At 41.2% G+C, this 13,978-nt stretch overlaps 12 non-coding genes across 12 annotated transcripts; all 12 read right to left on the bottom strand.

Moving 5' to 3' along the window:
* Positions 1 to 390: 390 nt before the first annotated feature.
* Positions 391 to 464, bottom strand: trnan-guu (transfer RNA asparagine (anticodon GUU)). Its single transcript has one exon. It is a non-coding gene; the product is annotated as a tRNA-Asn (tRNA).
* A 1,113-nt stretch (positions 465 to 1,577) lies between these two features.
* On the bottom strand, positions 1,578 to 1,651 carry trnan-guu (transfer RNA asparagine (anticodon GUU)). Its single transcript has one exon. It is a non-coding gene; the product is annotated as a tRNA-Asn (tRNA).
* Positions 1,652 to 2,763: 1,112 nt separating this feature from the next.
* trnan-guu (transfer RNA asparagine (anticodon GUU)) lies at positions 2,764 to 2,837 on the bottom strand. Its single transcript has one exon. It is a non-coding gene; the product is annotated as a tRNA-Asn (tRNA).
* A 1,113-nt stretch (positions 2,838 to 3,950) lies between these two features.
* Positions 3,951 to 4,024, bottom strand: trnan-guu (transfer RNA asparagine (anticodon GUU)). Its single transcript has one exon. It is a non-coding gene; the product is annotated as a tRNA-Asn (tRNA).
* Positions 4,025 to 5,137: 1,113 nt separating this feature from the next.
* Positions 5,138 to 5,211, bottom strand: trnan-guu (transfer RNA asparagine (anticodon GUU)). The gene has a single exon. It is a non-coding gene; the product is annotated as a tRNA-Asn (tRNA).
* A 1,113-nt stretch (positions 5,212 to 6,324) lies between these two features.
* On the bottom strand, positions 6,325 to 6,398 carry trnan-guu (transfer RNA asparagine (anticodon GUU)). Its single transcript has one exon. It is a non-coding gene; the product is annotated as a tRNA-Asn (tRNA).
* A 1,113-nt stretch (positions 6,399 to 7,511) lies between these two features.
* trnan-guu (transfer RNA asparagine (anticodon GUU)) lies at positions 7,512 to 7,585 on the bottom strand. Its single transcript has one exon. It is a non-coding gene; the product is annotated as a tRNA-Asn (tRNA).
* Positions 7,586 to 8,698: 1,113 nt separating this feature from the next.
* On the bottom strand, positions 8,699 to 8,772 carry trnan-guu (transfer RNA asparagine (anticodon GUU)). Its single transcript has one exon. It is a non-coding gene; the product is annotated as a tRNA-Asn (tRNA).
* Positions 8,773 to 9,885: 1,113 nt separating this feature from the next.
* On the bottom strand, positions 9,886 to 9,959 carry trnan-guu (transfer RNA asparagine (anticodon GUU)). Its single transcript has one exon. It is a non-coding gene; the product is annotated as a tRNA-Asn (tRNA).
* Positions 9,960 to 11,072: 1,113 nt separating this feature from the next.
* Positions 11,073 to 11,146, bottom strand: trnan-guu (transfer RNA asparagine (anticodon GUU)). Its single transcript has one exon. It is a non-coding gene; the product is annotated as a tRNA-Asn (tRNA).
* Positions 11,147 to 12,259: 1,113 nt separating this feature from the next.
* On the bottom strand, positions 12,260 to 12,333 carry trnan-guu (transfer RNA asparagine (anticodon GUU)). Its single transcript has one exon. It is a non-coding gene; the product is annotated as a tRNA-Asn (tRNA).
* A 1,113-nt stretch (positions 12,334 to 13,446) lies between these two features.
* trnan-guu (transfer RNA asparagine (anticodon GUU)) lies at positions 13,447 to 13,520 on the bottom strand. Its single transcript has one exon. It is a non-coding gene; the product is annotated as a tRNA-Asn (tRNA).
* Between the last annotated feature and the right edge of the window lie 458 nt (positions 13,521 to 13,978).

Here is a 13,978-nt window from a genome sequence, read left to right as displayed (position 1 = left end):
TCCTGTAAATCCAGGAAGGTCTTTCCACATCACTATAAATGGAAAGATAGCATCTCTGGGTGGGCTCAAATCACCAACCTTTAAACCAACAGCCTAAGGCGCTAACCAATTGCGCCACAGAGACTTGTGATTATATTGACCCTCAGCAGGCCAAAGTCTCATGGAAGCTCACTACAAGTCAGGAAGTTTCACATCGCTACAATCTGAAAAATGTCATCCATGGGTGGTGTCGAAGCACCAATCTTTAGATAGATTGTCAAACACACTAACTGATTGCACTAGAGAGGCTTGTGTTGGCATTGACTCTCAGCAGGACAAAGTAACAGGGAATCTCATTACAGGTCCAGGATGTCACATCCGCATCATGGAGCATAACAAACTGAAAACTCACGTCCCTGGGTGGGCTCGAACCACCAACCTTTAGATTAACAGTCTAACGCGCTAACCAATTGCGCCACAGAGACTTGTTGTGTGTCTGACCCTAACACTTGATCGCTGGCCATCCGTGATCTCATCCAACTGTACATGGAGTTTACGAAACAACAACACTTTGTTCCAATGGTTGTATCAACGTGCATGGAAAGTGCCACAACATTTTCAAGGAAGTAGCCCTGTAGTTTTCTAACGTTTGTTAGCTTTTTGAATGGCTTTAAAAGGGCAAAAATGTAGCACAATGTTCGTCAGCGCAACATTATATAAAAAGGCATCTGGCAGGAGTAAATTCAGCCACAATCACAAATATAATTTGATAAATATATATATTAAACAACTGCGTTTTCACGAATGTAATATATGATCGCCAAGCCCATTCAAAATAATTAGGGGACTGACCCCGGAAGAATGATGTAATGGCGAGTCACTTTCATGGAGTATAGGCACACATATTCACACAAACACACACATACTGGACCAACATTGTCCTTCAAGCGAAATACATTTAAATGCTAAGGGTTTTCATGCCAGATTGACATCATTTACATTGTCATACTTGCCGGATTAATATGAATAAATGATATGTTCCATGGAGAACACAGAATGATCAAGCTATTGAGTAACATAATATCAGTGACCATTGACAGCCATTTAGGTATAGTATAGCAGCAGGTATAGGAACTTGTCATCTTTCATGTTCAACAACACACCAATCACATGTGACAATAGGAAACAAAGCAGGTCAAAAGCGAGCTTACTGTAAATCCAGGAAGGTCTTTCCACATCACTATAAATGGAAAGATAGCATGTCTGGGTGGGCTCAAATCACCAACTTTTAAACCAACGGCCTAAGGCGCTAACCAATTGCGCCACAGAGACTTGTGATTATATTGACCCTCAGCAGGCCAAAGTCTCATGGAAGCTCACTACAAGTCAGGAAGTTTCACATCGCTACAATCTGAAAAATGTCATCCATGGGTGGTGTCGAAGCACCAATCTTTAGATAGATTGTCAAACACACTAACTGATTGCACTAGAGAGGCTTGTGTTGGCATTGACTCTCAGCAGGACAAAGTAACAGGGAATCTCATTACAGGTCCAGGATGTCACATCCGCATCATGGAGCATAACAAACTGAAAACTCACGTCCCTGGGTGGGCTCGAACCACCAACCTTTAGATTAACAGTCTAACGCGCTAACCAATTGCGCCACAGAGACTTGTTGTGTGTCTGACCCTAACACTTGATCGCTGGCCATCCGTGATCTCATCCAACTGTACATGGAGTTTACGAAACAACAACACTTTGTTCCAATGGTTGTATCAACGTGCATGGAAAGTGCCGCAACATTTTCAAGGAAGTAGCCCTGTAGTTTTCTAACGTTTGTTAGCTTTTTGAATGGCTTTAAAAGGGAAAAATGTAGCACAATGTTCGTCAGCGCAACATTATATAAAAAGGCATCTGGCAGGAGTAAATTCAGCCACAATCACAAATATAATTTGATAAATATATATATTAAACAACTGCGTTTTCACGAATGTAATATATGATCGCCAAGCCCATTCAAAATAATTAGGGGACTGACCCCGGAAGAATGATGTAATGGCGAGTCACTTTCATGGAGTATAGGCACACATATTCACACAAACACACACATACTGGACCAACATTGTCCTTCAAGCGAAATACATTTAAATGCTAAGGGTTTTCATGCCAGATTGACATCATTTACATTGTCATACTTGCCGGATTAATATGAATAAATGATATGTTCCATGGAGAACACAGAATGATCAAGCTATTGAGTAACATAATATCAGTGACCATTGACAGCCATTTTGGTATAGTATAACAGCAGGTATAGGAACTTGTCATCTTTCATGTTCAACAACACACCAATCACATGTGACAATAGGAAACAAAGCAGGTCAAAAGCGAGCTTCCTGTAAATCCAGGAAGGTCTTTCCACATCACTATAAATGGAAAGATAGCATCTCTGGGTGGGCTCAAATCACCAACCTTTAAACCAACAGCCTAAGGCGCTAACCAATTGCGCCACAGAGACTTGTGATTATATTGACCCTCAGCAGGCCAAAGTCTCATGGAAGCTCACTACAAGTCAGGAAGTTTCACATCGCTACAATCTGAAAAATGTCATCCATGGGTGGTGTCGAAGCACCAATCTTTAGATAGATTGTCAAACACACTAACTGATTGCACTAGAGAGGCTTGTGTTGGCATTGACTCTCAGCAGGACAAAGTAACAGGGAATCTCATTACAGGTCCAGGATGTCACATCCGCATCATGGAGCATAACAAACTGAAAACTCACGTCCCTGGGTGGGCTCGAACCACCAACCTTTAGATTAACAGTCTAACGCGCTAACCAATTGCGCCACAGAGACTTGTTGTGTGTCTGACCCTAACACTTGATCGCTGGCCATCCGTGATCTCATCCAACTGTACATGGAGTTTACGAAACAACAACACTTTGTTCCAATGGTTGTATCAACGTGCATGGAAAGTGCCACAACATTTTCAAGGAAGTAGCCCTGTAGTTTTCTAACGTTTGTTAGCTTTTTGAATGGCTTTAAAAGGGCAAAAATGTAGCACAATGTTCGTCAGCGCAACATTATATAAAAAGGCATCTGGCAGGAGTAAATTCAGCCACAATCACAAATATAATTTGATAAATATATATATTAAACAACTGCGTTTTCACGAATGTAATATATGATCGCCAAGCCCATTCAAAATAATTAGGGGACTGACCCCGGAAGAATGATGTAATGGCGAGTCACTTTCATGGAGTATAGGCACACATATTCACACAAACACACACATACTGGACCAACATTGTCCTTCAAGCGAAATACATTTAAATGCTAAGGGTTTTCATGCCAGATTGACATCATTTACATTGTCATACTTGCCGGATTAATATGAATAAATGATATGTTCCATGGAGAACACAGAATGATCAAGCTATTGAGTAACATAATATCAGTGACCATTGACAGCCATTTAGGTATAGTATAGCAGCAGGTATAGGAACTTGTCATCTTTCATGTTCAACAACACACCAATCACATGTGACAATAGGAAACAAAGCAGGTCAAAAGCGAGCTTACTGTAAATCCAGGAAGGTCTTTCCACATCACTATAAATGGAAAGATAGCATGTCTGGGTGGGCTCAAATCACCAACTTTTAAACCAACGGCCTAAGGCGCTAACCAATTGCGCCACAGAGACTTGTGATTATATTGACCCTCAGCAGGCCAAAGTCTCATGGAAGCTCACTACAAGTCAGGAAGTTTCACATCGCTACAATCTGAAAAATGTCATCCATGGGTGGTGTCGAAGCACCAATCTTTAGATAGATTGTCAAACACACTAACTGATTGCACTAGAGAGGCTTGTGTTGGCATTGACTCTCAGCAGGACAAAGTAACAGGGAATCTCATTACAGGTCCAGGATGTCACATCCGCATCATGGAGCATAACAAACTGAAAACTCACGTCCCTGGGTGGGCTCGAACCACCAACCTTTAGATTAACAGTCTAACGCGCTAACCAATTGCGCCACAGAGACTTGTTGTGTGTCTGACCCTAACACTTGATCGCTGGCCATCCGTGATCTCATCCAACTGTACATGGAGTTTACGAAACAACAACACTTTGTTCCAATGGTTGTATCAACGTGCATGGAAAGTGCCGCAACATTTTCAAGGAAGTAGCCCTGTAGTTTTCTAACGTTTGTTAGCTTTTTGAATGGCTTTAAAAGGGCAAAAATGTAGCACAATGTTCGTCAGCGCAACATTATATAAAAAGGCATCTGGCAGGAGTAAATTCAGCCACGATCACAAATATAATTTGATAAATATATATATTAAACAACTGCGTTTTCACGAATGTAATATATGATCGCCAAGCCCATTCAAAATAATTAGGGGACAGACCCCGGAAGAATGATGTAATGGCGAGTCACTTTCATGGAGTATAGGCACACATATTCTCACAAACACACACATACTGGAACAACATTGTCCTTCAAGCGAAATACATTGAAATGCTAAGGGTTTTCATGCCAGATTGACATCATTTACATTGTCATACTTGCCGGATTAATATGAATAAATGATATGTTCCATGGAGAACACAGAATGATCAAGCTATTGAGTAACATAATATCAGAGACCATTGACAGCCATTTTGGTATAGTATAGCAGCAGGTATAGGAACTTGTCATCTTTCATGTTCAACAACACACCAATCACATGTGACAATAGGAAACAAAGCAGGTCAAAAGCGAGCTTACTGTAAATCCAGGAAGGTCTTTCCACATCACTATAAATGGAAAGATAGCATCTCTGGGTGGGCTCAAATCACCAACCTTTAAACCAACAGCCTAAGGCGCTAACCAATTGCGCCACAGAGACTTGTGATTATATTGACCCTCAGCAGGCCAAAGTCTCATGGAAGCTCACTACAAGTCAGGAAGTTTCACATCGCTACAATCTGAAAAATGTCATCCATGGGTGGTGTCGAAGCACCAATCTTTAGATAGATTGTCAAACACACTAACTGATTGCACTAGAGAGGCTTGTGTTGGCATTGACTCTCAGCAGGACAAAGTAACAGGGAATCTCATTACAGGTCCAGGATGTCACATCCGCATCATGGAGCATAACAAACTGAAAACTCACGTCCCTGGGTGGGCTCGAACCACCAACCTTTAGATTAACAGTCTAACGCGCTAACCAATTGCGCCACAGAGACTTGTTGTGTGTCTGACCCTAACACTTGATCGCTGGCCATCCGTGATCTCATCCAACTGTACATGGAGTTTACGAAACAACAACACTTTGTTCCAATGGTTGTATCAACGTGCATGGAAAGTGCCGCAACATTTTCAAGGAAGTAGCCCTGTAGTTTTCTAACGTTTGTTAGCTTTTTGAATGGCTTTAAAAGGGCAAAAATGTAGCACAATGTTCGTCAGCGCAACATTATATAAAAAGGCATCTGGCAGGAGTAAATTCAGCCACGATCACAAATATAATTTGATAAATATATATATTAAACAACTGCGTTTTCACGAATGTAATATATGATCGCCAAGCCCATTCAAAATAATTAGGGGACAGACCCCGGAAGAATGATGTAATGGCGAGTCACTTTCATGGAGTATAGGCACACATATTCTCACAAACACACACATACTGGAACAACATTGTCCTTCAAGCGAAATACATTGAAATGCTAAGGGTTTTCATGCCAGATTGACATCATTTACATTGTCATACTTGCCGGATTAATATGAATAAATGATATGTTCCATGGAGAACACAGAATGATCAAGCTATTGAGTAACATAATATCAGAGACCATTGACAGCCATTTTGGTATAGTATAGCAGCAGGTATAGGAACTTGTCATCTTTCATGTTCAACAACACACCAATCACATGTGACAATAGGAAACAAAGCAGGTCAAAAGCGAGCTTACTGTAAATCCAGGAAGGTCTTTCCACATCACTATAAATGGAAAGATAGCATCTCTGGGTGGGCTCAAATCACCAACCTTTAAACCAACAGCCTAAGGCGCTAACCAATTGCGCCACAGAGACTTGTGATTATATTGACCCTCAGCAGGCCAAAGTCTCATGGAAGCTCACTACAAGTCAGGAAGTTTCACATCGCTACAATATGAAAAATGTCATCCATGGGTGGTGTCGAAGCACCAATCTTTAGATAGACTGTCAAACACACTAACTGATTGCACTAGAGAGGCTTGTGTTGGCATTGACTCTCAGCAGGACAAAGTAACAGGGAATCTCATTACAGGTCCAGGATGTCACATCCGCATCATGGAGCATAACAAACTGGAAACTCACGTCCCTGGGTGGGCTCGAACCACCAACCTTTAGATTAACAGTCTAACGCGCTAACCAATTGCGCCACAGAGACTTGTTGTGTGTCTGACCCTAACACTTGATCGCTGGCCATCCGTGATCTCATCCAACTGTACATGGAGTTTACGAAACAACAACACTTTGTTCCAATGGTTGTATCAACGTGCATGGAAAGTGCCGCAACATTTTCAAGGAAGTAGCCCTGTAGTTTTCTAACGTTTGTTAGCTTTTTGAATGGCTTTAAAAGGGCAAAAATGTAGCACAATGTTCGTCAGCGCAACATTATATAAAAAGGCATCTGGCAGGAGTAAATTCAGCCACAATCACAAATATAATTTGATAAATATATATATTAAACAACTGCGTTTTCACGAATGTAATATATGATCGCCAAGCCCATTCAAAATAATTAGGGGACTGACCCCGGAAGAATGATGTAATGGCGAGTCACTTTCATGGAGTATAGGCACACATATTCACACAAACACACACATACTGGACCAACATTGTCCTTCAAGCGAAATACATTTAAATGCTAAGGGTTTTCATGCCAGATTGACATCATTTACATTGTCATACTTGCCGGATTAATATGAATAAATGATATGTTCCATGGAGAACACAGAATGATCAAGCTATTGAGTAACATAATATCAGAGACCATTGACAGCCATTTTGGTATAGTATAGCAGCAGGTATAGGAACTTGTCATCTTTCATGTTCAACAACACACCAATCACATGTGACAATAGGAAACAAAGCAGGTGAAAAGCGAGCTTACTGTAAATCCAGGAAGGTCTTTCCACATCACTATAAATGGAAAGATAGCATCTCTGGGTGGGCTCAAATCACCAACCTTTAAACCAACGGCCTAAGGCGCTAACCAATTGCGCCACAGAGACTTATAATTATATTGACCCTCAGCAGGCCAAAGTCTCATGGAAGCTCACTACAAGTCAGGAAGTTTCACATCGCTACAATCTGAAAAATGTCATCCATGGGTGGTGTCGAAGCACCAATCTTTAGATAGATTGTCAAACACACTAACTGATTGCACTAGAGAGGCTTGTGTTGGCATTGACTCTCAGCAGGACAAAGTAACAGGGAATCTCATTACAGGTCCAGGATGTCACATCCGCATCATGGAGCACAACAAACTGAAAACTCACGTCCCTGGGTGGGCTCGAACCACCAACCTTTAGATTAACAGTCTAACGCGCTAACCAATTGCGCCACAGAGACTTGTTGTGTGTCTGACCCTGACACTTGATCGCTGGCAATCCGTGATCTCATCCAACTGTACATGGAGTTTACGAAACAACAACACTTTGTTCCAATGGTTGTGTCAACGTGCATCGAAAGTGCCGCAACATTTTCAAGGAAGTAGCCCTGTAGTTTTCTAACGTTAGTTAGCTTTTTGAATGGCTTTAAAAGGGCAAAAATGTAGCACAATGTTCGTCAGCGCAACATTATATAAAAAGGCATCTGGCAGGAGTAAATTCAGCCACAATCACAAATATAATTTGATAAATATATATATTAAACAACTGCGTTTTCACGAATGTAATATATGATCGCCAAGCCCATTCAAAATAATTAGGGGACTGACCCCGGAAGAATGATGTAATGGCGAGTCACTTTCATGGAGTATAGGCACACATATTCACACAAACACACACATACTGGACCAACATTGTCCTTCAAGCGAAATACATTGAAATGCTAAGGGTTTTCATGCCAGATTGACATCATTTACATTGTCATACTTGCCGGATTAATATGAATAAATGATATGTTCCATGGAGAACACAGAATGATCAAGCTATTGAGTAACATAATATCAGAGACCATTGACAGCCATTTTGGTATAGTATAGCAGCAGGTATAGGAACTTGTCATCTTTCATGTTCAACAACACACCAATCACATGTGACAATAGGAAACAAAGCAGGTCAAAAGCGAGCTTACTGTAAATCCAGGAAGGTCTTTCCACATCACTATAAATGGAAAGATAGCATCTCTGGGTGGGCTCAAATCACCAACCTTTAAACCAACAGCCTAAGGCGCTAACCAATTGCGCCACAGAGACTTGTGATTATATTGACCCTCAGCAGGCCAAAGTCTCATGGAAGCTCACTACAAGTCAGGAAGTTTCACATCGCTACAATCTGAAAAATGTCATCCATGGGTGGTGTCGAAGCACCAATCTTTAGATAGATTGTCAAACACACTAACTGATTGCACTAGAGAGGCTTGTGTTGGCATTGACTCTCAGCAGGACAAAGTAACAGGGAATCTCATTACAGGTCCAGGATGTCACATCCGCATCATGGAGCATAACAAACTGGAAACTCACGTCCCTGGGTGGGCTCGAACCACCAACCTTTAGATTAACAGTCTAACGCGCTAACTAATTGCGCCACAGAGACTTGTTGTGTGTCTGACCCTAACACTTGATCGCTGGCCATCCGTGATCTCATCCAACTGTACATGGAGTTTACGAAACAACAACACTTTGTTCCAATGGTTGTATCAACGTGCATGGAAAGTGCCGCAACATTTTCAAGGAAGTAGCCCTGTAGTTTTCTAACGTTTGTTAGCTTTTTGAATGGCTTTAAAAGGGCAAAAATGTAGCACAATGTTCGTCAGCGCAACATTATATAAAAAGGCATCTGGCAGGAGTAAATTCAGCCACAATCACAAATATAATTTGATAAATATATATATTAAACAACTGCGTTTTCACGAATGTAATATATGATCGCCAAGCCCATTCAAAATAATTAGGGGACTGACCCCGGAAGAATGATGTAATGGCGAGTCACTTTCATGGAGTATAGGCACACATATTCACACAAACACACACATACTGGACCAACATTGTCCTTCAAGCGAAATACATTTAAATGCTAAGGGTTTTCATGCCAGATTGACATCATTTACATTGTCATACTTGCCGGATTAATATGAATAAATGATATGTTCCATGGAGAACACAGAATGATCAAGCTATTGAGTAACATAATATCAGAGACCATTGACAGCCATTTTGGTATAGTATAGCAGCAGGTATAGGAACTTGTCATCTTTCATGTTCAACAACACACCAATCACATGTGACAATAGGAAACAAAGCAGGTGAAAAGCGAGCTTACTGTAAATCCAGGAAGGTCTTTCCACATCACTATAAATGGAAAGATAGCATCTCTGGGTGGGCTCAAATCACCAACCTTTAAACCAACGGCCTAAGGCGCTAACCAATTGCGCCACAGAGACTTATAATTATATTGACCCTCAGCAGGCCAAAGTCTCATGGAAGCTCACTACAAGTCAGGAAGTTTCACATCGCTACAATCTGAAAAATGTCATCCATGGGTGGTGTCGAAGCACCAATCTTTAGATAGATTGTCAAACACACTAACTGATTGCACTAGAGAGGCTTGTGTTGGCATTGACTCTCAGCAGGACAAAGTAACAGGGAATCTCATTACAGGTCCAGGATGTCACATCCGCATCATGGAGCACAACAAACTGAAAACTCACGTCCCTGGGTGGGCTCGAACCACCAACCTTTAGATTAACAGTCTAACGCGCTAACCAATTGCGCCACAGAGACTTGTTGTGTGTCTGACCCTGACACTTGATCGCTGGCAATCCGTGATCTCATCCAACTGTACATGGAGTTTACGAAACAACAACACTTTGTTCCAATGGTTGTGTCAACGTGCATCGAAAGTGCCGCAACATTTTCAAGGAAGTAGCCCTGTAGTTTTCTAACGTTAGTTAGCTTTTTGAATGGCTTTAAAAGGGCAAAAATGTAGCACAATGTTCGTCAGCGCAACATTATATAAAAAGGCATCTGGCAGGAGTAAATTCAGCCACAATCACAAATATAATTTGATAAATATATATATTAAACAACTGCGTTTTCACGAATGTAATATATGATCGCCAAGCCCATTCAAAATAATTAGGGGACTGACCCCGGAAGAATGATGTAATGGCGAGTCACTTTCATGGAGTATAGGCACACATATTCACACAAACACACACATACTGGACCAACATTGTCCTTCAAGCGAAATACATTGAAATGCTAAGGGTTTTCATGCCAGATTGACATCATTTACATTGTCATACTTGCCGGATTAATATGAATAAATGATATGTTCCATGGAGAACACAGAATGATCAAGCTATTGAGTAACATAATATCAGAGACCATTGACAGCCATTTTGGTATAGTATAGCAGCAGGTATAGGAACTTGTCATCTTTCATGTTCAACAACACACCAATCACATGTGACAATAGGAAACAAAGCAGGTCAAAAGCGAGCTTACTGTAAATCCAGGAAGGTCTTTCCACATCACTATAAATGGAAAGATAGCATCTCTGGGTGGGCTCAAATCACCAACCTTTAAACCAACAGCCTAAGGCGCTAACCAATTGCGCCACAGAGACTTGTGATTATATTGACCCTCAGCAGGCCAAAGTCTCATGGAAGCTCACTACAAGTCAGGAAGTTTCACATCGCTACAATCTGAAAAATGTCATCCATGGGTGGTGTCGAAGCACCAATCTTTAGATAGATTGTCAAACACACTAACTGATTGCACTAGAGAGGCTTGTGTTGGCATTGACTCTCAGCAGGACAAAGTAACAGGGAATCTCATTACAGGTCCAGGATGTCACATCCGCATCATGGAGCATAACAAACTGGAAACTCACGTCCCTGGGTGGGCTCGAACCACCAACCTTTAGATTAACAGTCTAACGCGCTAACTAATTGCGCCACAGAGACTTGTTGTGTGTCTGACCCTAACACTTGATCGCTGGCCATCCGTGATCTCATCCAACTGTACATGGAGTTTACGAAACAACAACACTTTGTTCCAATGGTTGTATCAACGTGCATGGAAAGTGCCGCAACATTTTCAAGGAAGTAGCCCTGTAGTTTTCTAACGTTTGTTAGCTTTTTGAATGGCTTTAAAAGGGCAAAAATGTAGCACAATGTTCGTCAGCGCAACATTATATAAAAAGGCATCTGGCAGGAGTAAATTCAGCCACAATCACAAATATAATTTAATAAATATATATATTAAACAACTGCGTTTTCACGAATGTAATATATGATCGCCAAGCCCATTCAAAATAATTAGGGGACTGACCCCGGAAGAATGATGTAATGGCGAGTCACTTTCATGGAGTATAGGCACACATATTCACACAAACACACACATACTGGACCAACATTGTCCTTCAAGCGAAATACATTTAAATGCTAAGGGTTTTCATGCCAGATTGACATCATTTACATTGTCATACTTGCCGGATTAATATGAATAAATGATATGTTCCATGGAGAACACAGAATGATCAAGCTATTGAGTAACATAATATCAGAGACCATTGACAGCCATTTTGGTATAGTATAGCAGCAGGTATAGGAACTTGTCATCTTTCATGTTCAACAACACACCAATCACATGTGACAATAGGAAACAAAGCAGGTCAAAAGCGAGCTTACTGTAAATCCAGGAAGGTCTTTCCACATCACTATAAATGGGAAGATAGCATCTCTGGGTGGGCTCAAATCACCAACCTTTAAACCAAAGGCCTAAGGCGCTAACCAATTGCGCCACAGAGACTTGTGATTATATTGACCCTCAGCAGGCCAAAGTCTCATGGAAGCTAACTACAAGTCAGGAAGTTTCACTTCGCTACAATCTGAAAAATGTCATCCATGGGTGGTGTCGAAGCACCAATCTTTAGATAGATTGTCAAACACACTAACTGATTGCACTAGAGAGGCTTGTGTTGGCATTGACTCTCAGCAGGACAAAGTAACAGGGAATCTCATTACAGGTCCAGGATGTCACATCCGCATCATGGAGCACAACAAACTGAAAACTCACGTCCCTGGGTGGGCTCGAACCACCAACCTTTAGATTAACAGTCTAACGCGCTAACCAATTGCGCCACAGAGACTTGTTGTGTGTCTGACCCTGACACTTGATCGCTGGCAATCCGTGATCTCATCCAACTGTACATGGAGTTTACGAAACAACAACACTTTGTTCCAATGGTTGTGTCAACGTGCATCGAAAGTGCCGCAACATTTTCAAGGAAGTAGCCCTGTAGTTTTCTAACGTTTGTTAGCTTTTTGAATGGCTTTAAAAGGGCAAAAATGTAGCACAATGTTCGTCAGCGCAACATTATATAAAAAGGCATCTGGCAGGTGTAAATTCAGCCACAATCACAAATATAATTTGATAAATATATATATTAAACAACTGCGTTTTCACGAATGTAATATATGATCGCCAAGCCCATTCAAAATAATTAGGGGACTGACCCCGGAAGAATGATGTAATGGCGAGTCACTTTCATGGAGTATAGGCACACATATTCACACAAACACACACATACTGGACCAACATTGTCCTTCAAGCGAAATACATTTAAATGCTAAGGGTTTTCATGCCAGATTGACATCATTTACATTGTCATACTTGCCGGATTAATATGAATAAATGATATGTTCCATGGAGAACACAGAATGATCAAGCTATTGAGTAACATAATATCAGAGACCATTGACAGCCATTTTGGTATAGTATAGCAGCAGGTATAGGAACTTGTCATCTTTCATGTTCAACAACACACCAATCACATGTGACAATAGGAAACAAAGCAGGTCAAAAGCGAGCTTACTGTAAATCCAGGAAGGTCTTTCCACATCACTATAAATGGAAAGATAGCATCTCTGGGTGGGCTCAAATCACCAACCTTTAAACCAACAGCCTAAGGCGCTAACCAATTGCGCCACAGAGACTTGTGATTATATTGACCCTCAGCAGGCCAAAGTCTCATGGAAGCTCACTACACGTCAGGAAGTTTCACATCGCTACAATCTGAAAAATGTCATCCATGGGTGGTGTCGAAGCACCAATCTTTAGATAGACTGTCAAACACACTAACTGATTGCACTAGAGAGGCTTGTGTTGGCATTGACTCTCAGCAGGACAAAGTAACAGGGAATCTCATTACAGGTCCAGGATGTCACATCCGCATCATGGAGCATAACAAACTGGAAACTCACGTCCCTGGGTGGGCTCGAACCACCAACCTTTAGATTAACAGTCTAACGCGCTAACCAATTGCGCCACAGAGACTTGTAGTGTGTCTCACCCTGACACTTGATCGCTGGCAATCCGTGATCTCATCCAACTGTACATGGAGTTTACGAAACAACAACACTTTGTTCCAATGGTTGTGTCAACGTGCATCGAAAGTGCCGCAACATTTTCAAGGAAGTAGCCCTGTAGTTTTCTAACGTTTGTTAGCTTTTTGAATGGCTTTAAAAGGGCAAAAATGTAGCACAATGTTCGTCAGCGCAACATTATATAAAAAGGCATCTGGCAGGTGTAAATTCAGCCACAATCACAAATATAATTTGATAAATATATATATTAAACAACTGCGTTTTCACGAATGTAATATATGATCGCCAAGCCCTTTCAAAATAATTAGGGGACTGACCCCGGAAGAATGATGTAATGGCGAGTCACTTTCATGGAGTATAGGCACACATATTCACACAAACACACACATACTGGACCAACATTGTCCT

Source organism: Salmo salar, chromosome 07, assembly GCF_965601325.2.
Source record: "Salmo salar chromosome 07, fSalSal1, whole genome shotgun sequence".
Classification (NCBI taxonomy): Eukaryota; Metazoa; Chordata; class Actinopteri; order Salmoniformes; family Salmonidae; genus Salmo; species Salmo salar.
This window is presented reverse-complemented; position numbering and strand designations above follow the sequence as displayed.